Consider the following 24,653-nt stretch of genomic DNA (forward strand, 5'->3'; position numbering starts at 1 on the left):
AAAGGGTGGTGTTTCTCTGATTTCTTTCTTGGCCTGTTCATCATTTGTAAATAGGAGAACTACTGATTTTTTTGCGTTAATCTTGTATCCTGCCCCATTACTGAAGATGTTTATAAGCTGTAGGAATTCCCTGGTAGAATTTTGGGGTCACTTATGTGTTCTATCGTATCGCCTGCAAATAGCAAAAGTTTGACTTTTTCCTTTCCAAATTATATCCCCTTGATCTCCTTTTGTTGTCTTATTGCTTTAGCTAGGACTTTGAGTACTATGTTGAATAAATATGGGGAGAGTGGACAGTCTTGTCTTGTTCCTGATTTTAGTGGAATCATTTTGAGTTTCTTTCCATTTAATTTGATGTTGGCTGTCAGCTTGCTGTAAATTGCCTTTATTTTGTTTAGGTATGCTTCATGTATTCCTGATCTCTCCAAGACCTTTACCATGAAGGGATATTGGATTTTGTCACAGGCTTTTTCAGCATCTAATGAGTTGATCATGTGGTTTTTTTCTTTTAGTTTGTTTTTATGGTGCGTTACATTGACTGATTTTCATATGATGAAGCCTACTCTATCATGGTGGATAATTTTGTTGATGTGTTCTTGAATTCGGTTTGCCCTATTTTATTGAGTATTTTTGCATCCATGTTCAAGATGGAGATAGGTCTGTAATTCTCTTTCTTTGTTGCATCTTTGTGTGGTTTGGGTATCAGAGTAACTGTAGCCTCATAAAAAGAGTTTAATAATGCTCCTTCTGTTTCTATTGTGTAGAATAATTTGATTCTGGTAGAATTCTGCATTGAAACCATCTGACTCTGTTTTTTTTGTTGTTGTTGGGAGACTGTTAATGACTGTTTCTATTTCCTTAGGGGTTGTTGGTCTAGTTACATTGTTTATCTGGGCTTGATTTAATTTTGTACGTGGTACCTATCCAGAAAATTGTCCATTTCTTTTAGATTTTCCAATTTTGTGGAGTACAGGTTTTTGAAGTAAGACCTGATGAATCTCTGGGTTTTCTCATTGTCTATTGTTATGTCTCCCTTTTCATTTCTGATTTTGTTAATTTTGATGTCCCCTCTCTGCCTTTTGGTTAGTTTAGATAAGGGCTTGTCTATCTTGTTGATTTTCTCAAAGAACCAACTCTTCGTTTCATTGATTCTTTCTTTTTTTGTTTTTGTTTTTTTTGATACAGGGTTTCTCTGTGTAATTTGGTGCCTGTCCTGGATCTTGCTCTGTATGCAGAGCAAGCTGGCCTTGAATTCAAAGAGTTCCACCTGGCTCTGTGTTGGGATTAAAGGCATGTGCCACCACCACCAGGCTTCATTGATTCTTTGTACTGTTCTCTTTCTATTTTTATTGATTTCAGCACTCAATTTGATTATTTTCTGGCATCTGTTCCTCCTGGGTGAGTTTGCTTCTTTTTGTTCCAGAGCTTTTAGGTGTGCTGTTAAGTTACTAGTGTGAAATTTGTCTGAGTTCCTTATGGGGGCATTTAGTGCTATGAATTTTCCTCTTAGCCCTGCTTTCACAATGTCCCATAAGTTTGGGTATGTAGTACATTGGTTTTCATTGAATTCTAGAAAGTCTTTAATTTCTTTATTTCTTCCTTGATCCATTGGTGATTCAGTTGAGCATTATTCAGTTTCCATTGATTGTAGGCTTTCTGTAATTTTTGTTGTTGAATTCTAACTTTAAGGCATGGTGGTCCGATAGAATATAGGAAGTTATTCCAATTTTTTGTATCTGTTGAGATTTGCTTCATGACCGAGTATTTGATTGATTTCAGAGAAGGTTCATTGGGGTGCTGAGAAGAAGGCATATTTTTTTTCCTTAGGGTGCAATGCTCTGTAGATATCTATTATGTCCATTTGAGTCATAACATCAGTTAAATCCCTTATTTCTTTGCTCAGTTTCTGTCTGATAGATCTGTCCATTGGTGAGAGTGGGGTGTTGAAGTCTCCCACTACTAGTGTGTGAGGCTTGATGTGTGATTTAAGCTTTAATAATGTTTCTTTTACCTATGTGGGTGCCCTTGTACTTGAGGCATAAAGGTTCAGAATTAAGACTTCATATTGGTGTATTTTTCCTGTGATGAATATGTAATGTCTTTCTGGATCTCCTTTGATTGATTTTAGTTTAAAGTCTATTTTGTTAGATATTAGGATAGATACACTAGCTTGCTTCTTAAGTCCATTTGATTGGAAAGTTTTTTTAACAGGCTTTTACTCTGAGGTAGTATCTGTCTTTGAAGTTGAGCTGTATTTCTTGTACGCAGAAGAAGGATGGATCCTGTTTTCATGTCCATTCTGTTTGTGTGTGTCTTTTTATAGGCTAATAAAGTCCATTGGTATTAAGGGATATTAATGACTAGTGATTGTTAATTCCTGTTATCTTTTGGTGGTAGTGCGTGTGTATGTATTTCCTTTCTTTGGGATTTGCTGCTGTGGGGTTGTCTATTGCCTTGTTTCTGTGGGTGCATCTGACTCCCTTAGGTTGGATTTTTTCCTTCTAGTGTTTTCTGTAGCACTGGATTTGTGGATAGGTATTGTTTAAATCTGGATTTATCTTGGAATGTCTTGTTCACTCTGTCCATGGTGATTGAAAGTTTTGCTGGGTATAGTAGTCTGGGATGGCATCTGTGGTCTCTTAGTGTCTGCATTACTTCTGTCCAGGACCTTTTGGCTTTCAGAGTCTCCATTGAGAATTTAGGTGTTATTCTAATGGGTCTGCCTTTATCAGTCACTTGGTCTTTTTACTTTGCTGGTCTTAATAGTCTTTCTTTATTCTGTATGTTTAGTGGTTTAGTTATTATGTGGCAAGGGGACTTTTTACGGAGGTCTAGTCTATTTGATGTTCTGTAAGCTTCCTATATCTTCATAGGTATTTCTTTTTTTAAGTTGGGAAAGTTTTCTTCCATGATTTCGTTGAATAGATTTTCTGTGCCTTTGAGTTGGTATTCTCATTTTTCTATCCCTAGTATTCTTTGGTTTGGCCTTTTCATGATGTTCCAAATTTCCTGGACACTTTGTGTTATGATTATTTTTGGCTTTAGTGTTTTCTTTGATTGATGATTCTATTTCCTCTATTGCATCCTCCACTCCAGAGATTCCCTCTTCTATCTCTTGTATTCTGTTCATTATGCTTACATCTGTAGTTCCTGTTCATTTACTCAGATTTTCTATTTCCAGCATTCCCTCAGTTTGTGTCTTCTTCATTGCTTCTATTTCAATTTCAGGTCTTGAACTGTTTCATTCACCTGTTTAATTGCTTTCTCATGGTTTTCTTGGCTTTCTTTTAGGGATTATTGATTTTGTCCAATTGTTTGTTTGTCTTTTCCTCAATTTCTTTAAGGGAATTTTTTGTTTCCTATTTAAAGTCCTCTATCATCTTCATAAAGTTACTTTTAAGGTCGTTTTCTTCTGGCTCTTCTACATTGTGATGTTCAGGTCTTACTGTTGTAGGACCACTAGGTTTTGGTGGTGCCATCTTGTTCTTTATGTTGTTGTATGTATTTTTGCACTGGTGTCTACCCATATCCTCCTCCAATAGGTGCAAGAGGTGCCTGTGTCTGCCATTCCTGATAGTCTTGATAAATAGAGTGTCTCCTGAACCCTCCCATGAAATAGTTCTCTATTGGGCCATCTGACTTCATGTAATATACACAATCCAGTGTACCCCTCTTCCTCAATCTCTTCAGTCTATCTTTACTGCTTGCTATGACAACTTCGACATCATTTCATTTTGGCCATCGCTGTCTGGCCTTCCAAAAACTATGTTCCAGAATATTTGTTATTTGTTGCACTCATTTAAATTTTCCTGTCTTAATTAACTTAGGATCATTTGGTTATATAGTCTAGCTCCTTTCAAACTACTTCAACATGAAAACCACAAATATTGCTTGGTTCTTATTGGGACATACTAGGTATTTCTTGACATTATCATATGTAATCCCATTCTTTGCTTTTGAACCTAACCGTGCAGTTCGTTCTGGGACTAAACTTGTCAGCCTAGTGGCCAAGTGCACAGGTGTAATATTTCCTGATATGAGAAAACTCATGATTTGAAAGAACTACAGATTGGAAGCCTATAGCATCTTTCCATATGTGGGAAAATTCTTGTTCTTACTGAAGGAACAATAGTTGCCTTTAAAGCTTTGAGGGTTTGGATATGTATACAGAGCTATAATCCCCAAAGGCGTCCATTCTGATGTCCCTAGTATATGTTTCGAGGCTCAGATTTTCTCCAGTATGGTCTTGAACTTGCACAACAGTCCTGCTTTGTCTTAATGTTTGAATGCCTCTGGATCTCTGTTGCTTGTAGCCAAATTTCTAAGTGGTCGTATTAAATAAAAATCATGGAGCTAAATATAGGGGTGAAAGTCTTAGAGATCAGGGAAATAGTGAGAGCTACCAGCTAACCTTAACTCACTATGACATAGCTTCCAAAAAGAGCTACTTCCTGTCTACCCAGGCTTTTATTGCCTTGCTGTTATGCCCTCTCATTGGCTTTTAGCCCAGCTACCTCACTTCCTTGTCACTGCCTGTCTGTACAGACCTCCAGGTCTCTATGGTTGGTACTGGGATTAAAGGTGTGTGTCACCAAGCTTGGCTCTGTTCCCTAGTATGACCTTGAACACACAGAGACCCTGCCTGCCAAGTGATCGGATTAAGGGCGTGTGCTACCACTGCCTGACTTTTGTGTTAATGGTTTGCTATTTCCTCTGATCTCCAGGCAAACTTTATTTATTAACATACAAGTAAAATATCACCACATTTCAGCACAAATAAAATATCACCACAGTTGCTCAGTCGAGTTTTGTGCCTATTGTTATCAGTATCAGTTCCTGTTCTTTAGGAAGTAATAGCCTCTTTGTTAAGCTGCCAGTAGTCACTCTGGTCCTCCTAGTTTTTAACTGCTGACAGCTTGTAGTCTCACATCATCTCCCTGCAGGATGTCAGTAGAACTTAGTCACAACCACCCAGCTCTCCTGTCTTTATGGGCAGTATATCACTTGTGCCTCTCAAATCTCTGAATCACCAAACCCAACTAGGGAATTCTCCCATACTGGGAAATATTCCTAGGTGATTCAGGTGGGGTATCCTTCCCCTTACCATCTAGGTCCTGAGTGAACCTGCCTAGATTCCCTTTCATATATTTTCCCTGACCTTTACTAGTGCCACCTAAGTCAGCTAGGATTTTGAGTGGCAAAGACCAAGATAAGATTAAAAGTGAAAAGTTTATAGCAGGAACTGTCCAGGGAGGGTTAAAGTAGAGGGAGACGTTATAAGCAGGAAGAGTCTCTAATCTACTATAAGAAAAAAGCAAAGGGAAGTAAGAATTGGGCAAGAAGAGAAAGCAGTTCAGATAGGGTTTTCCAAACTAAAAGTTGTTCCTCAGAGAAATCCTGGCCCGAGGGAGGAATAGGCTTCCTCTAATGCCTCAGTCATTGCTTAGACATTGGCTGAGAGGAATAGCAGCTAGAAGCTGTCAATCACTGTGCTCTCTGTTTCACACAGCAGGTTCTCCTGAAGGAGAACTGAGCAGCATGTTTCCATGGTTGCTGCACTACATAACCAATCAAAATCTCTCCCATTCCCCTAGGGTTCTGTTGTCTGCAATGCCTTCTGGTTCCAATTTCTGTATTATTCCGTATACTTAGCTATATATACTAGAATGGGCCTGGCTGATTAGGCAAAAAGGAAGCTTTCCTTTCAAAATTTAAAAAAAAAAAAACAGAATCAAAGGGTACTGGAGATATCTCATAGAATTGTTGAGAGTTAATTTAGGCTAAGTTTCCATGATCAATTGCCAGAAAGCAACCTACAGAATTAGAGAAGGATGACAAAGTGGCTCTTCACTACTATTACCAAATCCTGGATGCTATAGTCGGACCAGCTGCTATCTACTCATCTAAACTGAAATGGCTGTTGTCCAAAATTCATTTCTGCATCAGGAGCTCAATGTTCCTTATCTTCCTTGACATTCAGATGGCTGACCCTCCTCTGGAAAGCAGATTAAGCTTATATAAATAGTTCAAGTACCATCAGGATTCATGCCAAGTGAATTTACCCACTGAGCCATCTTGTTGGGTCAAGTTTGATTATTTTTGATTGAAAAAAACTATTCTAAGTTTTTGGGACAATATAAATAGCACATTCACCTTTAATTTTCAACAACTCTTGCTGTATAAGTAAGATGTGCATTTGAATTTTTTTACACTTTATGCTCTCATCTCTCTCTCACACACACAAGCACATACACACACACACACACACACACACACACACACACACACACACACACGCATGCATGCACATGCACTTTACTAATTAAACAGAAATAAGGCCTCCATCACACTAGCCTTTGGATAAATACATCAAAACTACGTCCAAACCACAGCACAGCTTCTTTATTGGTCACGGTTGATACTTCAAATTGCACGTTTATGTCACTTTCTTTAATTGTCAATGAATTTTATTAAGCAAATCCCAAGTATAGAAAAAAGCAGGAGCAGATACCACTAGTATTCTATTTCATGTTTCTTTGCACTACCAGAGTTCAGTTGTAGCTGTAAATAAAAATTGTTATCAATGTCCATTAAATTCCCAACTTAACACTTGCCTCTACTTCTCTAAGAAATTTATCTGGCATAGAAGTGTAGGCTTCCATATTACATGCACAACCTATAAGCACAGGACAAAATCAATCAATGAGGAATGGGATCTGTGATAAATATTCTAGTCTTCACCCAACCTCCTCTACTTCACTCCAGTTGTCAAGAAGTCTATACTAAATGATATGTCAGAGGTTTCCACCAAGGTTAAGATGAACTGCATAAGCTTTTCTCCGTCCATCCTTTTCTCCCTTCCTTGTTTGTTCTGACAAGATCTCACTATGCAGGCCAGGGGATTACAGATGTGTACCACGACAACTGGCTCCCTCTTTGTTCCCTATGTCTTCTGTTCCCTATGTGCCCTTCCAAAATAAAGAAGCTTCACTCTTGTCTTCAGCTTATGGTCTGCTTTTATGGAGTTCTAAATAAACAAAAGGACATTTGAAGCAAAGTAATATTTGTAATAAATTAGAAGAGAATCAAATACCTGATGTGCAGTTCTTAAGCAGAAACCATGAGTTATATAATGGCTGAGAAAAAAAATAAAAGATTTTTTTTTAAATTTAAGAACAAATATTTAGTATTATACAGAAAATACACAAAGAAACATTCCATGGTAACTACTGTAAGGTATTGCTCTGGAAGATCTGTTTTCCCTGTAAACATTCCTCAAATCCAAGTTAAAGACCATGCCCTATTAGAGAGCTTGCACTGAAAGGATAAAGAACCTGTCTCCCCACTTTGCATCATTGAATCTCCTTTCTTGATGATGTGATGATCTCTGCAAAGCAAAAAGTAGAGCAAAGTGACTTGTTCAAACACATCCACCAGTTGAGAATGGCCCAGTTGCAACTGCTAGCAGCCAGAGGGTTCCTTGTGGTGTAGGCCTGACATGAGTTTGGGAGAAGAAAGAAAAATTTTCCTTCTTGGGATTAAAGATCTTCAAACACAGTAGCTAGTGTGTATCTGGCTGCTCTCCTAAGGTTGAGAGACACCTAGACAGAGACTGTAATTATAAAATCAGTATTCTTTGGGGGAAAGAAGGAAAATCTATTCAGAGAGGAAAATCAAGTAGGATAGCGGCCAATATTTACAAGTATTTTGTGGGCAATGTGTCAACATTATGATCTGTCTGCTCTTTACTCTATACATACCCAGCATCCAGGTCAGATACTTGCTTCTAACTGAAAACTGTCTCACCAATGGTCAGAAAGATTTCAATTCACATGTGGCCTCAAGACTCTTCAGTTGCCTTTGATCTTGAAAATATTTTCCACATATAAACTTACAGTGTGACTCATTTAACACACAAATTGTGGTTTGGGAGTTGTGGAGAGAATATTATGCTTTGAAGCACATGCCAAGTTTGATTAGGATCACACTGCCATGTTGTCTTCTCCTAGGCCTTCTGTTTTTCCTTCTGCCAAAGTAAGATTACACTCAGGAACCATGCAAACTTATTTCAAAGACCATTTTCACTTTTTGGTGCTAGTTTTTCCCTTAAACAAACTATACTCTTGGAACAACTGTTTGGTGGGGATAGTAGAAGCAATACTAAGAGTTTTATATCAAAATTACCAATGTTTTAAAGTCTGGAAATTTGTATACTGTTGTTATAGTCAGATCTGATAATGGCACATCATGTTATTAGAAATAAAGCATGTACATTTCTCTGTATCTTTTTTCATAGCAGGTAAATGTGAATAAAATCCTTTTGCATCATAGGTTATATGAAGTTATCCTATCATCATCCACTTAAAACATTTATTTAATGTCAATTTATGAGCAGAGCCAAGCTTGACTGAAAGGAGCTATAGCATAACTTCCCTAGGAATGTGGTTATATTCTTTCAAGGGACCATAGTGATAGACTGTGAATATGTTTATGACACACAGATAATTGAATAATAAGTATTTATCTAAATGAATATGCATAACACTCAGGTATTTACATTATGTAAAAGTGAGGAGTCACTGGATTTATATAAGAATTAGTGAGTGAGAACTAGAAGTACATTTTGTGTTTGGACACGGTAATGGGAAAATGTGTTTATTCAGACAATTAACCCACAAAAGCTCTATTGAGTACATGGGCTTTACAAAGCAGTAATGACATTTGGCAGTGATGGGATGAAGTGAAATGACTCCTTTAACTGAGAAAATGACAATGATGACAATGACTCCTTTATTTCTTTGATTCCATAAAATATTCATTAGGGGTCAATAGATAGTAGATCCAACACAGAATGGGGACCTTCAACATTATGAAGGTGAGAACTATTCCACCAATAAGCCCAGTTAAAGCTTGAAGTAGGAACAAAACTACAGGGAAGAAGAAAATTTTCATTTTAGTGCTATTTTCAATATATCAGAATGTCTCTGATGCTACTTTTACATCCTTCACAGTCCCTCCTGTGCAAATTTGTTTCAAAATTAATATATGTAACATCAGATCATATATAACAAACAACTGGTTAAAAACATTGAGAAATAACTACAGTGGCATTGTAATGACATTATTCTTAATTATAGGAAAAATAACACATTTTTAAATGATGAATTCAAACTCTTTAAAAAACAAGATATCTAAAAAACTGTACGCCTAGCATGGTAGTATATGCTTACAACCCTAAGACTCAGGAAGCTGAAGCAGGAAGATCATGATTTCAAGGTTAGCCTAGGCTACATGCAATTATTGTAGGGTACATATGACAGGAGGGAAGGAATGACTGGATACTCAGATGAAGGTCTTGTGACCCCGCCTACCCCTCCACGATGGAGGGCTAACAGCCAAAAGCCCAGTTGGAGTCATCCTTTTGCAAGGATGTACAGCTTAACTCCCTGAGATCATGGTTGCATGGGTCGGAAGATAGACATGCACAAGAAAAGACTAACATGAATTCTGTTTGTATGTTGAGAATGCAACTAAAAATTTGAAAAATCAAGTGAATCATCATTTTCAGAATAGACATTTAGATCAAGACCAAATATATAGGTCATTAGTCACTGATTTAAAGTCTTTTGGTCTGGAGAATCAGAGGATTGAGTAAAAATTGTTGGGAAGAGCTATTGGTTATGAAAATATTCAACATAAATTATGTTTTATTTCATTTCCCTCTTGTAACACACATTTTTGTGAGTTTAACATATTTACATCTCTGTATTCAATATCACAAGCAAGATACACAATAGTTCTATCATTCCTTACAAATGACTTCATGCTACAATTATGTTCTCATATATGACTTGTTAACTTTTGGCAAGCAATGATCTGTTTGTCTTGCTACAATGTATTATGATAATGTAGTATGTAATCTTCACAGATTTGCTTCATCCTAGTTTATTGCCTTTGTGATTCATTGATGGTTCTGATGTTGATAGCTTATCCCTTTTTCTTATGAGTAGTATTTTGCTGCATATATGCATCATAGATTGTCCACTTTCTGACAGATACATAGCTTATTTCCTGCTTGGGCCAACTAAAATAGAGCTGTTCAAGTCAAGGAAACAACTACCAAAATGGAGACAGCCTGAAGAATGCTATTTTTTTGCCAGCTATATATCAAATAAGAATTGATATCTAGTATATATAAAGACACCAAAAATTAAATATATCCAAACTAAATTATCTAATCAATAAATAGGCAAATGAACTGAACAAGTAGTTTGCAAAGAAACAGTGTAAGTGTACGGGAAAATGCTTAACATCTAGGTGTGAACAAAATACAAATCAGAACTACATTGAAATTCTTCCTCTCCTTAGTCAGAAGTAGCTATTATCTAGAACACAAACAAGAAATGCTGGCTAGGACATAGTGGGGATGGAGCCTTGTAAACTGATGATGGGAATGCAGCCACCATGGAAATCAGTATGGAGGTGTCTAAAAAAGACCTAAGGATAGAACTACAATATGACCCAGTTATATCACTCCATATTACAGAGATACCTATCCATCAGTGTTTATTGTTCCACTAGGTGTTCTTTGATAGATAAATAAACAAAGAAAATGTATTTTATGTGGAATTTCATTCAGGCATTTAAAAATGAAATTATGTTATTTGGTGGGAAATGGAAGGAACTGGAGATCTCAGACAGAGATAAACATGAAATGAAATGTTTTCTCTCATATGAAGAATCTAGATTTAAAATTGTGTGTGTAAATCATGACAGCAGAAGCAGAACTATAGGGAGAGCAAGGGGGCAAGAGATGGTGATACAGTATTGGATTTGAGTAAATTATATGATACACATTTATGTAAATGTTTGATGAAACCCATCCATTTGTACAATCAACATGTTAATTAATATAAAAAATAAACTCCCCACAAAATAGAGGGAAATTATGTGGTGGTTTTCATATGTGCATAACAGTACATTTTGCTAGCATAGATACCAAAGAATAAAATTGTTGGGTTATGTAAGTGTACATTTAATTTTGCAACAAAACTGCCAATTCTATTTCTAAGGTGGTTGTGCCACTTTGCATTTCCACTGGCAGTGTGTGAGGTTTCTAGCTGCTGTACAGCTTTGCAAGGAGAATGAATATCCTTTGATTTTATCCATTGTAAGAGAAGTGTACTGATATCTCCATGTATTAGTTTCATGGTTCTACTATGAAACACGCTAGGCAACTGGCTTGTAAAAACAAAGCATTTGTTTAACTTACTGTCTAGAAGATGCAGTCCAACATCAGACGAAACTGCTGACCTCATGAGAAACAGGAAAGAGGTGAGAAAAGGAAAAATGACGTGGAGGGAAGAGAGAGAGAGAGAGAGAGAGAGAGAGAGAGAGAGAGAGAGAGAGAGAGAGAGAGAGAGAGAGAGAGAGAGAGAGAGAATGAATATGCACCTTGAGGTTTCACAATACCACTTCCAATGATCTAGGGATTTCCTAGGAGGTCTTACTTCCTAAAGGTTCAAACCAATGGCACACTGGGGACCAAGCTTTAATACATGGACCTTTGCTCATCAAACCATAGCACTTATTTCCTTTTTCTTTTCTTCCTCTTTCTCTCCTTCCATCCCTCCATCCCTCTGTCCCTCCCTCCATCCATCCACCCATCCTTCCTACCTTTGTTTGTTTTTGAGACTTCCAGGTCTCATGTATTCCAGGCTGGCTTTGAACTAAATATATAGCCAAGAATGACCTTAATTCCTAATCATCCTGCCTCTACCTTCAAAGTAGTCCCAGACCTATTTGTGCAGTGCTAGGGATCAAATTCAGGGCTTTGATCATGCTAGACAAATACTCTACCAATTGTGCTATATCTTCAGAACATTCATCCTTTTAATTTGCATTCCTTTAATGCCTTTAAATATTGAATGCCATTTTGTATATGTTTACCATCCTTGTATGTTACACTTATTTTGTGTTTCAGTATACTGTAAATTTGTAACTCACATAGTTTTGTGAGATACTTTTAAGTTTACACACAATTGTGAAAAATAATATGGAGAAATCCTTTATAGATTTTACTCACATTTTACCTTTATGCTAATAATTTACAAACTATAATATGCTACAACCAAGATACTGACATTGATACAAACCATTAAGAGTATTCAGATTTTTCTGGTTTTGCTTGCTCTGAAGTGCATTAAATTCTATATAATCTGTACCTTGAACAGTTCTCTCACCACAAGGATTCCTGTTGTTACTTTTATTTTTATTATTATAAATTTATTTTACAAATGGGGGGTTGCTTGTATGCATGTATGTGTACCATATACATGCAGTACCTTTTGAAGCTAGAAGACAGTATTTGATCCTCTAGGCCTGTAATTATAGATTGTTTTCAGTTGCATCCATTTTTTTTTGCAAATGGCACAGTATCACTTGTTTATGGCTATTTCAATTCTATTGTGTATACATTCACTTTCTTTATCCATTCAGCTGTTGATGAACATCTAGGATGGTCTATTTCTTGGCTACTCTGAATAACATAGTAGCTTACATGGATATGAGAGTGTCTCTGTGATATTTTAGAGTCCTTTGGGTGTACCTAGGTCATATGGCAGTACTATTTTCAGTTTCTTTGAGGTATGTCTATATTTCTTTCCATAGTGGTTGTACTGATTCACATTCAGGATATCTTGTCATTTGTTTTCTTGGCTATAGTTATTCTAATTGGGATGCCGTGAACACTCAGAGCTGTTAATTTGCATTTTTTGATGGCTAAGGATGTTCGACACTTGTTAGAGTGCTTATTGGTCATTTGTATCTCTTCTTTTGGCAACTGTTTATTTAGTTCATTACTTCATTTACTAACTAGATGATTTGGTTTGAGTGTTGTTTAATTTTTTGTTTTGTTTTGTATTATGTCCTAGATATTAATATCCTTTCTGATATGAAACTAGAAAACTTTTTCCCGTTCTGTGGGCTTTTTTCACTCTGATAACCATTTCCTTTGCTGAACACAAGTTTCTTAATTTCACATAACTCTATTTGTCAATTTTGTAGATTTTTTCCTGTATTATTAGAGTTATTTTTAGAAATATATACCTATGTCTATATTTATATAAGTCCTTGACCCATGTTTTCCTCTATCAGTTTCAAAATTTCATGTCCTATATTAAGGCTTTTTATTTATTCTGAACTGATTTGTGTACAGGGTGAGTGATATATGAATACAATTTCATTATTCTGCATGTCCAGTTTTCTCAGCACATTTCCAGAAAAGGTTACCTTTTTCCTGGTGTATGCTTTTGGTACTTTTGTCAAAAACTAGGTAGAGGTAAATGCATGGGCTTATATTAGTCCCTTCTATTCTGTTCTGTGCATATCTGCTTTTATGTCAATACTGTGTTATCTTTGCTACTATGGCTCTATGATTTTAGATCAGACATTGTGGTAGTTCCAACATTATTCTTTCTGATTGAGATTGTTTGACTATTTGGGGTCTTTTATGTTTCTGTATGTATGTTAGGATTGTTTTTCCTAGTTTAATAGAAAATGTCATTGGAATTTTGATGGGAATTTTATTAAACCTGCAGAGCACTTTGCAATATAGCAATTTTCACAATATTAATTTTGTCAATCCATGAGACTCAAAAGACTTTTTTGCTCCTAACATTATCTTCAAGTTCTTCAAGTGTCGTGTAGTTTTTATTGTAGAGGTTTTCCATATTATTAGTTAAGTTTATTCCTAGATATTTCAGAATTTTTTTAAGATAATGGGAATGGAATAACTTTCTCATTTCTTTTCAGCAAATTTATAATTAGTTATGGAAAATTTATTGATTTTGTGTTCTGATATTTTGCTTAACTTTGTCAGGTCTAAGAGTTTTCTGGTGGCACCATTGGGATTTTTCAATATAGTATTGTGTGGTCTTCTAATAGGGAAAATATGATTTCTTTTTCTATTTGTATCCCTTTTCTTTCTTTTTAATTATTTTTATTTTATTTTATGTATGTGGTCGTTTTGTCTGCATGTATGTAACTGCACCACATGAGTGCTTAATGCTCATGGAGGCCAGAAGACTAGAAGGCATCAGATCCCCTAGAACTGGAATAATAGGGAGCCACCATGAGAGTGCTGGCACTGGTCTGGGAGAGAATTCAGGAGTCTTAACCACTGAGCCATCTTTCCAGCCTCTTTCTTTCTCTTGTCTCATTCCTCTAAGAATTTGAGCACTATATTGTTTAAGAGTGGAGACAGTGGGTACCCTTGTATCATTCTAGAATTTATAGAAAATACTTCAAAATCTTCCTACTTAGTATAATGTTAGTTATAGGTTTGTCGTATAGGACCTCTATTATTTTGAAGTATGTTCCTGTTAGTCCCACTTTCTTCAGAGATTTTTATCATGATGGGGTGATAAGCTTTTCTAGAGGGCATTTTTTTGCACAGATTAAGATGACTTTCCTTACTTAAGTCTATTTATTTGCAGAATTATACTTAACTGATTTCCATTTGTTGAACCAACCTTGGATTCCTGGAATGAAATCAACTGGGTTACAGTATATGATCTTTCTAATGGGTTCTTAAATTAAACTTGCAAGAATTCTATGGAGAAATGTTTTACCTAATGTTCATCAAACTAGTCTACAATTTTCTTTCTTTGTTGAGATTTTATTTGGTTGTGGAATTAGGGTAATGTTGTCTTTGTGGGATGAGTTTGACAATCCTTCCTTTTCTATTTTATAGAACAGATTAAGAGTATTGGCTTTAGCTAGCTCTTCTTTAAACATTTGGTCTAATTCAGCAGAGAATCCATCGGGTAATGGACGTACCTCTGTTGTGAGACTTTTTATAACAACTGCCTGTTATTGATTACTGTGGATCTATTTAAATTATATATATTTTTCTCTTGATTTAATTTTATAGGTTATACACACACACACACACATATATATATATATATATATATATATATATATATATAAATTTATCCATTTTTCTAGATATTCCAATTTTTGGAATGTGAGTTTATATATTTCTACTAGTTCTCTGTGTTTCATCCTGATGTGTAGTAATCTCCCATTATGAGCTCTAATTTTATAATTTGTATTGTCTCTCACTTTTTTTGGTTAGTTTGTCTAGTACATCGATATTATTTGTTTATTTTTAAAATTCAACTCTGATTTATTTTATGTATTGTTGTTTTAGATTTGATCTCACTAGTTTCTGCTCTGATCACTTTTTCCTGCTTATTATGTACTGCTTTTGGATTGGGGGTGTTATTGATTTTCTTTCCTTCCACTATGCATAGGATTGTGAGATTGAACTCAGGTCATCAGGCATGGAATCAAGAACCTCCAACCACTAAGCCATGTCACTAGCTCCCATATGAATACAATGATTATTATTAGGTAAGAAGAGTGGCCTCAAATAGATTTTTCAATCACAGCCTTTTGAAGAAATCAACCCTGATTTGAAACTTTCTAACCCCTAGAACATCAATCAAGAAATTGTGATTTATCGGTACTCTCTTACAGTTGCCAGAACCAAATAATACAGTGTCAAAAAGCACCAAAACCGGCTGGGTGGTGGTGGCGGTGCACGTCTTTAATCCCAGCACTCAGGAGGCAAAGGTAGGTAGATCTCTGTGAGTTGGAGGCCAGCCTGGTCTACAGCGCCAGCTCCAGGACAGGTGCAAAGCTACACAGAGAAACCCTGTCTTGGAAAAAAAAAAGCACCAAAACCATGGCAGTAGGTTTCCAGTCAACCACCATTATGAGGATTTAGCTAGCACATTCCATTTTCCTGTGGGTAACTCTAGTCCCTTGAGAAAAATATTCAGAGAAGCTGCTGTTTGGGGTTGAATGAGACTAAACTGAATAGCTGCTTACCCATCTGTTACAGGATGCCCTGCAGCACTTTACAATTGACAACTCAGAGTCCTTTGGATAATGAAGCACTCAGCTAGCTTTTCTTATCTTACCCTCTTCTTATTATTCAATAAATTAATCTGTTAAAGTTCAAAGGATGTTCTAAATTGAGTATCTGCAAACCCAAAGAAAGATAAAGAGCTCAAGCAACTTTTGTGAGACTTGATATATGTCCATCAGTAAAATTTATGCTATACAATAGATAGAGAAAACAGATATATAACCCAATGTATATATACATAGCTTATCTCCACGCATGAGGAGATGGTTAGCTTGCACCTGGACTCGGATGACTTTATGCATGTGCAAGGATGCCTGGAGAAGGAAACTAAGATAAGGTTGAAATATATTAGTTAATGTTTTATAATGTGCTGTTTAAAGTTCAAAATTTCCTTATAGACATCTTGTGCTGACTTGCATTGTTCGGGGATATAGAGATTGATGATTTGTACCTGGCTTAACCATTAACAAAGTCTTGTTTTCATTGTAACCAGTAGAATATAAAAGATTGCCCAGCAGAGGTCACAGACCATAAGGGACAGCACACCACTGCTATTTTCCTAAATCAACATAGTTTCTAACTGTATTCTAAAGATTTACCCTTATAGCCACAGATAAATGTAACTCTCAACCCTCACGTTTGGAGCAGACAGATACTATCAAAGAGATCTATAACTGCTCAAAATGTAAAGGAAAAATGACCGTGAGGGAGTTCACCCCAAGTTGGTATATCTACAAGGCAACCCAACCCTACACATAAGGTTCAGAGAATATTGGGGAAGGGGGACACAGAAAAAATGTAAAACCCAGGGTACCAGGAAATCTGCTGTGAGATTGTCTTCCAGGCATGACAAAAATGCTACAGCCATGAAATCTCAACAATATGTTTGCCTAAGCAAGAACTGGATGACCATACCAATTGATATTTCAGTGTGGATGGGGAATTCTCACAAGGCTCCACCCCCGCACGAAGAGTTACAAGCAATCAATGTCTGCTGAGAAAGAAAGAATCAATCTTCTCCAGGGACAAGTCCCCTGATAGGTTATCCATTCCATGTTGTCAGCCCTAAAGACAAGTACATATGAGTAATGCCAAAGGAACTCAGTATTTTGGCTTCCTTTCATACATCTTAGCAGATCATGACATAAACATAAAGCACATTCTTTGCTTCTGAGAAAGGACTCAGAGCTACTTTGAGGCATCAAATTCCATCATGGTTGACTGCATTTTCCCCTTTTCACCACATACATTTAATTAAAAAAGTGTGTGTGTTCGGGGTCTGTCATGTGTGTGTCCTCAGAGGTCAGTCAAGGGCATTGAATACTCTGGAGCTTGAGTTGCAGATTGTTGGAAGATACCTGACATGGTTGCTGGGAACCAAACTTGGTTGGTTGCTGGGTTCTCTGCAAGAGCAGTAAGGGCCTTAACCAGCTCTGGGTGCTTACTTTTTAAAAAGTCTCATATTGTATTTCAGTTCTGTTGTCCTACTCTGTGGTTGTTTTCTCTGCACCCTAGGTTCAAGATAGAAACTTAGCGGCCCGTCCTAAAATTTCCTGGAGACCACATATTAGAAAGAAAATGGCAAAGTATTTTCTGCTTCAGGGAGAGATTCGAGCTTATAAAATGTCTCTAGTTCTAGACCTTAGTCCTGAGTGTAAGTAGAGAGAAGTTGGGGTATATCGTACGTACAGCATAGAAACCATTGGACCACCAAATACAAGCTTTTTCACCTCTTTCAAAAACATAATTTGAAGTTTGGGAGAGAAAATACGGGGTTGCAAGAAAAATAAAAATGGAGTTTGACAGTTATTTCTGCTGGGTATCATGAATTCTATTTTTCTACAGACTATCTCTGGGACCAAGTTCATTATAGGATATAAAGGAGTGAAAGCTGCAGAATAAAAATTGCACAGTTAAATCAAGGTCATTCATCAAAGACACACATAAACAACTGCTCAATCCATTGCTTGCATAAACTGCTTTGTTTTCAGTCATTGGATTAAATTAGTCATAGACAGTTTTATATCCTGGCCACCATAGATGCTCCAAATGGGATATCCATTAAGAAGCATATGTGAATAAACAAAATGGTTATGAGGTACAAGAGAATAGTGGAAATATTTATATACAAAACTGCTTTGAAAAGTTAATTAGGATTTCAAAAAAGGATTAAGCTCTAGGAGAAGGTCTAACTCTAGAGAAATGGCTTAATAAATTATGAGGCATTGATGTGATGGAATATTATGCAAGAATTAAAATGATATTTATGATTATGTTGGAAAATCAACAAGATGTTTTATGTCATTTAAATCAAAACTAGTCAAATACAAAATGGCATAAATAAATATCAGAGCAGAAAATTACACATGCGTGTTGAAGGAGATTAGCTAAAAAGGTTATTAGAGTAACTGAGAGTGGGTTGTTTGTTCTTAATTAAAATATACTATTATTTAGACTATGTATAAATACATATATTTTATATGTGCACATGAATATATGACCATAATATAATTAGTTGTGAGCTCCTAATCTGAATTGTTCAGATTCTATCATATTTATTATAGCGCTTTCTAATAGAATGTACTGGAATGGTGTATGTGGTGCTTTGAAAGAAAATGGCCCCCAAAGGGAGTGACATTCTTAGGAGGTGTGGTCTTGTTAGAGTAGGTGTGGCTTTATTGGAGGAAGTGTGTCACTGTGGAGGCAGACTTTGAGGTCTCATATATGCTCAAGCTTTGCTCAGTGTGATATAGAGGACACTTCCTGTTGCCTTCTCATCAAGATGTAGCCAGCACCATGTCTGCCTTCATGCTGCCATCCTCCACACTATGATGACAATGGACTGACCCTCTAAACTGTAAGCTGCCATCTCCGCTAAATGTCTTTTTTTTTTATCAGAGTTGCTGTGGTTACAGTGTCACTTCACAGCAATAGAAATCCTAACTAAGACAGTGGAAATAGTCTTGAAATCTGTGCCATCCATCTACAGTGTTGACACCAGCTACATGTTCTTATCATAGTGTAACAAGGAATTTTGTCCTTAGTTTTTATTTTAACTCATTCAAATTCAAATCTGAGTACCCATATACATCAAATGCCTAGCCTATTGTGTTCTATGTGAAAGTGAAGTGCCAGAAGATAGTTGTGATTCAACAGTGGGTGCAGAATTCTAGATTCCTGTTTTGAAGCTTTAGTTCATCAGCTTTGATGCACCAAAAATCTTCATTGGGATCCCAAACATATCGGAGACCTGTAGTTATGCAAACAGTTGCCCCTTTCTAGTATACATTCCATCAAGGCAAGATGGTATGGCAGTGAGTAGCTGTTTGTTATAGGATGCCAACCAGGAAGCTTAGAGAAAATGTGTGTAGGGAGCAGAGTTATGTTGTAACCTATCAGCTCATCCCCAACAGCCTACTTCATAAGCTATGTTCCTGTCTCCTAAAGGTTCTACAACCTTTCCCAAATGAGTTGGGGACCAAGTCTTAAAATACATGAGGTGGTGGGGGTCATTTCACATTCATAACATGACAGTGGCATAATTTCTGGTTCCTTCACAAATTAAATTAGTATTTCTGAAAATGTGTTTGGGCATTGCCCTGACAGACATAAATGAAAACTTCAAAAAGTGGTGATATTATTTATTAACATGCCTAGCTACCTATCTGGCAGCAGTCTAAATATCTTTGACTTAATATTAGTGCACATTTATTATTCAGACCAATGAGTTTCATAAGAATATTTTCATACAAGTATACATTGTACTTTGACCATTTCCCCCCATGTCTTCTTACCCCCTCTCTTGTCTCTCCTTCTAGTTAGTTGTCCTTGTTCCCCTAAATAGTTTCATTTCTATTTTTATGTCATATATATATATATATGTATGTATATATATATATATATATATATATATATATATATGATTTTTGTACCTATATTGAACCTTAAATGCTCAAGTGGGAAAAAGCAGGTGATTTTTGTTGTTCTGAGTCTCAATTCTCATGATAATCTCCCGTTATATCCATATCCCTGAAAAAAAAACCAGAAGTTGTTCTTTATAGCTGATTAAAATTTGATTATTTACATAGAGTATATTTTTATTCATTTACCCAGAGCCATATCATCAAAAATGGCATGGTCCTGGTCAGAAAGAGACACATAAATCAATGGAACAGAATAGAGGGCTCAGATATAAACCTACACAGCTACAGCCACCAAATTGTTGACAGAGTTACCAAAAACTATGGTAAAAACCAGATGTCCTCTCCAACTACTGGTGCTGGGAGAACTGGATAGCCATACATGGAAGAATGAAACTGTATATGTTTATCTCACTTTGTACAGCTTAAATACTTTACCAAGCCTTCCTTTTTATCTTGTACCCAGTCCAATAATGTTTTTCTAATCAACCTTTCCCTTGCATCTTTACCAAGAGTGAAATCATTTTTCTGTGCAAGTCTTATGTTGTGAAATTAAATTTTTCTGATATAATGAACTTGTCCTATTTTTTTAAAAAAATAATCTAGGGAAGGGACTGAGATAACTCAACTCAGAATCTTGGTATCAACAATAGTGAAGCAAAATGGCTCTAAGTCAGTAATATCATTGAACAGTGACAGAGAAATTCATAGTTCCTTGGTATTCCTGTTGTACAGCTGCTGCCTTTAATTGATAATCATTTCAATGAGATATGGTAGTTGGAGATGTTTCTGTCTAGAGCTTTTGTTTTTCACATCTTAAGAAATATCCAAGAATAATTTTGGGAATGTAATTTGATCTGTGAAGGATACTGGGGATGACATTGCTCTTATGGTTTGAACATGGGTGTCAAAACTCTAATTTTTGTAGTACTGGTGTCTTCATGGCTTGGGAAGTTGACTGCTAAGTGTCCTCTTGGTTGCCTCTCCTGTGACTGCTGGGAAAGGTCACTTGATTTCATTGAACAAGAGGAAATGTTCATTGAGTCTGGAAAGGTTGGCTTTTGCACAATGTATTAAATTATGTTCACAGGGAATAACCAAAACCCTTAGCAAAGACACAATGAGAAAATAATCACTTACTTAATTTGGATGCAGGAAAATGTTCTGTTTTTTTGTTATGTATGGATTTTGAGTCTTATTTTCATTCTTCTTTTAGCTAAAGGCATATAACTTGTCCAGTAATTCTTCACATATTGGCCAACGAAAGCAAGTAGTCATTTATATTTCTTTGTATTCTAAGCAAGAACAATTCTAGCTATATAGCTTCCTGTTTGCTTACAATAAATCTGAACAATTAAAAGTAATTGATTGCAGGAATTGGTCATTTGTGCACAGCATTAGAACATCTAGTTCAAAGAGACAGATTCATCATGGAGTGAAGCAGTGGGAAATCAGTTCAGATAATTGTGGTGATACTTTATTTGTGCATCCCAACACAGCTTATCTGGAGATCAGAGGAAAAAGCCAGCTACAATATTAAGCATAGTAGTCAGGCAATGGTAGCACATGACTTTATTCCCAGCATTTGGGAGGCAGAGATTCTTCCAGATCTATGTGAGCTCAAAGCCACACTGGGAACAGAGACAGGCATGGTGGCACACACCTTTAATCTCAGCACTAGTTAACCATAGATGTCTGGAGGTCTGTACACACAGACAGGAAGTAATAGAGCTGATCAGGGAGAGGAATTAAGAGGACAGGGACAGAAAGGCACAGGCATATGTATGCAGGAAGTAGCTCTCTCTGGAGGCTGATGAGTTGGTGAGGTGAGGTTGGCTGTGGCTTGTCCTATTCCTCTTATCTCTCAGTTTTCACCCCAATATCTGGCTCCAGGTTTTTTATTAATAAGACCGTTTAGCAATTTGTCTTAGGTAATGATACAAAGCATGTTATTTTTTTGTGACATAAAAAGAGAATTTGCTGTGCTAGATAGACACAGTAGACTGCAAGACTATACTAATAGAACAGACTTTGGAGCTAGGAACAATATTCTTAAAGGCAAAGTACTTATTTTTATTTAACCTAATTGTATAGGTTAGGTTATTTTAGATATAGGACCTGGGCTAGAGCTTAGAATGAAGGCTATTTAGGAAGGGAGAAACATCTGTGGGAGGAAAAAAGCTGCAGCAGGAGTGGGCAGAAGAAGATGATGGTTAAATTAAAGTGACAGTAGGGCAAAGGTACCAGGCAACTCTATCAGGTACTCTGTAGACAGAATGGCGCTTCAGGATTGTTCCCTGATGAAGTCAGCCAGTCACTAGTGATTCTACAGTGTCACCCTGTGGCTGAGGGTTCCTGGACACCATTTGAAATATTGGAAGCTGTTCTTTTCCTGAGGAAGGAGCTGGATGAAGTTAAAGGAATCCATTTACTAGGCAAATTAAGAAGTTATTAAGTCATTTAAAGGGGCTCATATTTAAATTGGTCTATGAACTAAGCTTATATATGTTAAAGGTGCATGATTTCAACAGCTCTCTCCAGAAAACAACAAAAAAAGCATATAATATGCTCAAAATGGAAGAATTAACTCATAGGGAATGGATGACCTCCAGGTTACTAACAAGCAAAGAAATGAAATTGCTATTCCAAATGGAGAGCTAAAGGCAAAACTGAAAGCTTTAGTATTGTCTGCCATTGATATGAGAGACTAATTATACAAGTTGTTTTAGTACTCCAACAGCAAATCATCTACAAATTAAAAAGTTTTTTCAAATTTGTTCTAAAAGAGAGTGTGGGAGTTAATGCTGTTTGTTAACTAGAAAGGATCTGGGATACAGGCAGGAGACCAGCCTCTCGGTATGCCTGTGATGGATTATCTACGTTAGTTTAAGCAAAGTAAGAAGACTCAGTCCAAATATGAGCAGCACCGGTCCATGGGCTTGGGGCTGGGGCTGAATAGGGGAAAAATGAGCTGAAAACAGTATTCATCTTTCTTCTGCTTTTGGACTATGAATATAATGTGATCAACTGCCTCAAGTTCTGTGGAAATGACTTTCTGCCATGACGGACTTGGGCTGTACTTTCTGTGAACCAAATTAAACTCTTCCATCCTCAAGTTGCTTTCATTGGATTTTTGTTTTTTGTATTTTGTTTATTTTGGTTTTTCAAGACAAGGTTTCTCTGTGTAGTCCTGGCTGTCCCAGAACTCACTCTGTAGATCCTCCTGGAAGTCACAGAGATCCACCTGCATCTGCCTCCCAAGTGCTGGGATTAAAGGTGTGTGCCACCGCTGCCCTGAAGTGTGAACCTAATTAGTCTTATCAATAAAAACCAGGAGTCAAATATCGGGGTAATAATCTGAAAGATCAGAGAGGCAGAGGAACAGTCACCAATGACTTCTTACCTCTCTGGATCCTCCAACCAAAAGGGCTGAGATCTTGTCTCCATCCCAGTTTAACACTCCCTGTCTCTGCTTCCTGAGTGCTGGGATTAAAGGTGTGAGCCTCCCAATGCTGGAATTAAAGATGTGAACCACCACCACTTGGCCTCTATCATTGACTAGTGGCTAGTTCCACCCTTTGATCTCCAGGCAAGCTTTATTTGTCAGAACACAAACAAAATATCACACAACACTGCCCTGCTGGGATATTTTGTTGTAGCAATAAGAAATGTAGCTAATTACAGACAATCAATGAATCTCTCCTAAAAGTTTCACAGTATAGAATACAATAAACAGAAATGTTTTATATTCTTATTGCTTGTGTTTTTTTCTGTGTGTGCATATGTGTTCATATTCGTGTCTGTGGTTGCACATGAATGTGCATGTATGTGGAAGCCAAAAGACACCCTTGTATTTTGCACCTCAGACACTGCTCACCATTGTATTTGAGACAGGTTCTCACAATGACCTAGAACTTGACAAGTAGATGAAGCTAGGGAGCAGCAAGTACTGGGGATCCGCCTGTCTTTGCTTCCCCAAGTCCTCATGCCTGAAAGGTAAGTAATTTACTGGCTGAGCTATCTATCTTCCTAATTCCTGATTTTATCTTACAAAAATGTCTCAGTAGTTTGGACTTTGCTTGTTTCATGTGGTCAGATATGTCATTTTTTAACAGACATGGTTTTAGTAATATGCAGATACAAACCTGGATGTTCAATAAACTGAATTGTAGTAAGCAATATTCCACTGATACTGTTTGTTGTTGTTCTTGGAAAAGCCAAGAAGTGTATCAGATCATGTGGAGCCCAGATTCATTCTCCTTGTACCTATCTGTGTAAGATTTCAGGTATTATAATTTTTTTGAGTAGTTGTTTCTTTAAATTTCAATAGTGACTATACTGTTACATCATTTGTAGCAAATTACAGATCTCGCAAATATGGTGTAAAGTCTCAGATAATATTGTACTATTATAATTAATAAGCAATCTTATGATACCTGAAAAAATATTCAATAAATCAAAGTTGATAAAAATTTAAAAAGCACATTACTTGGTCACCCAATAATAATTTTCATTTATTTATTCTCATTCATACATAAAGATATTTGGCAACAGAGACAAAAGCACTTTCTTGCATGTTTACAGTTTTAAAAGTTGTAGCTTAAATTTTCAAATAGTGCCACAATCTATCTTTTAATTATCATATATGTGTATATTTATTTATTTATTTATTTATTATTTAATTTTATGTTTAAGTAGGAGGAGATCCCAGTACCCCAGAGAGGGAAATTAAAAGTGCTTTAGAGTATTGCCTATTCCAAATGTGAGGCAATTAAAAGTTGGTATTTGCTTTCAGC

This window comes from Peromyscus californicus, unplaced genomic scaffold (genome assembly GCF_007827085.1).
Source record: "Peromyscus californicus insignis strain IS unplaced genomic scaffold, ASM782708v3 Scaffold_10__1_contigs__length_136768540, whole genome shotgun sequence".
In the NCBI taxonomy this organism is placed as follows: domain Eukaryota; kingdom Metazoa; phylum Chordata; class Mammalia; order Rodentia; family Cricetidae; genus Peromyscus; species Peromyscus californicus.